Source organism: Bidens hawaiensis, unplaced genomic scaffold, assembly GCF_021521415.1.
Source record: "Bidens hawaiensis isolate Kalapana, Puna unplaced genomic scaffold, B.hawaiensis_p1.1 tig00005411_1, whole genome shotgun sequence".
NCBI lineage: Eukaryota > Viridiplantae > Streptophyta > Magnoliopsida > Asterales > Asteraceae > Bidens > Bidens hawaiensis.
Window position 1 is genome coordinate 15,817 of NW_027491344.1, and position 1,977 is coordinate 17,793.

The window sequence follows — 1,977 nt, forward strand, 5'->3', positions numbered from 1 at the left end:
TAGTAAAGGTTCAATGGAACTCGAGGCGTGGGCCTGAGTTCACTTGGGAAAGAGAAGACCAAATGCGCAAGAAATACCCACACCTCTTCCAGAGCATAGCTTCTGACAGCAACGTCTCCTAAATTTCGGGACGAAATTCGTTTAACGAGGGGAGAATGTGACAACCGGTAAATTCCCAAACCCATAAGCCAAGTAATCAACCTAATAATTAGATGATTGTAAATATTAAGCGCGTGCATTTGTTATGTGCGCCCTGCGCGAGCGCGCCATGTTAGTCAGCGCGTGCAGTTGTTATGTGCAACCTGCGCGAGCGCACCATGTTAAGAACCAGCGTGAGCATATGTTATATGCGCCATGCGTGAACGTTTTGGCCTTATGTTTTCATGAAACTTTATGTTGTCTAAATGGGTTGACCGTCACGCATGAGGCTAAGGCGGGTGCATCCCAAAACCAATTATGCGCGTGCGGGAGGGGAACTAACCTACCCGCATGGCGGGAACGTTGAGAGCTAGTTTGTCTGAAGCTCCAAGATGGAATTGACTTCAACATGACTGATCACTATGTTGAAATACCAAGACCACCTGGAGAATCTACAAATGAAACTCAAATGTCCCTAACTGCGAGAAGGTTACGTATCTACCCGCAGCAAAGAAATGTCCTTCACGCAGAAAGCTATGCGCACAAAGTTATACGCGCAGAACACTTAGTCTATTCTCCAGTTATAAGGAGATTACTCCCGCCCGAAAGGAAACAGTAGCGTGTTTCAGAGATTTTCCACTTTTTACTGTACACTGACAAAAGTACCTGAAAAAGCACACTGTAACATGAAAAGTCAACTGTCAGCCACCCTATTCTCACCAACCCCAGACCTGCATGTTCTGTCCAAATCAAATCAAAATCTTTTATCCACCACTCCACTCTTAAGTAAATAATAATAACTTCCATACTTTATCATCATTACATTTAGATATGAAAAGATTTCAATCCCCTAAAGCAAGGGATTGTGTTCCCTTGAGTTTGCCTATAAATTTGTAACCTAAATTATCACCCAAAACACACTTCAAAGAACTACAAACTTGCACTAATCCTCTCCCAAGCATCCGTTGTTTTCATTTCCGATCCTGTTACTAGGTAAGCCGAGGATATAACCTTGAGATCTACTTTCCAACCCTTATGTTCTCCCATTTCTTGATCTTAATATATATACTTCTTGTTATTTAATCGTATTCTAGACCTTCGATTCCGAGGCCAACACCAAGAAAACCCGAATCTCGATTAATCCCTTAACAAGAACCACAGGTGAGTCTCACAGCCCGTATTTTCACTGTTTTCACTGTTTTTAAACTACTTTCGGGGCGAGGGACACGTACTTAAATAATGTTTTATCATGGTATACTTACAAGCTATGCAAACGATTACGTGTTTAAGTTATGTTTCATGATGAGCAATGCGAACAGTTATCTATGGTATTTCGATGTTAGTGCACCAGATTCGAGTAAGTGATCACTTTACCATTGGAACTCTAAGGGTAGGGACTGCTGGTTTGATCCGCCCACTCGTAGGGGTCGCACCTCTTACACAGACGAGTGCCTAGTATGGTCATGGGGCAGTACTATGGGTTTGAGCCCGCTCGTAGAGGTCGCTCCTCTTACGCAGACGAGCGCCTTGTTTTCCGGCACAACGTCCGCGCGTAACCCGCGGGACGGTATTACAGTATTATTCGCTCGTAGTGGCAGCGCCACTTACTCAGACGAGCACAGTTTTCCAGAAGTGTCCGCGCGTAACCCGCGGGACGGTATTACATTATTTTAGCTCGTAGTGGCAGCACCACTTACACAGACGAGCACAGTTCCCAGAAATGTTCGCGCGTAACCCGCGCAACGATTTTATCAGAATATGTTGATAGATCTATGTTTTACCAAGCATGTGTTTAATAATGCTATCAGAATTATGTTTCAGAATGATTTGTATCAAGAT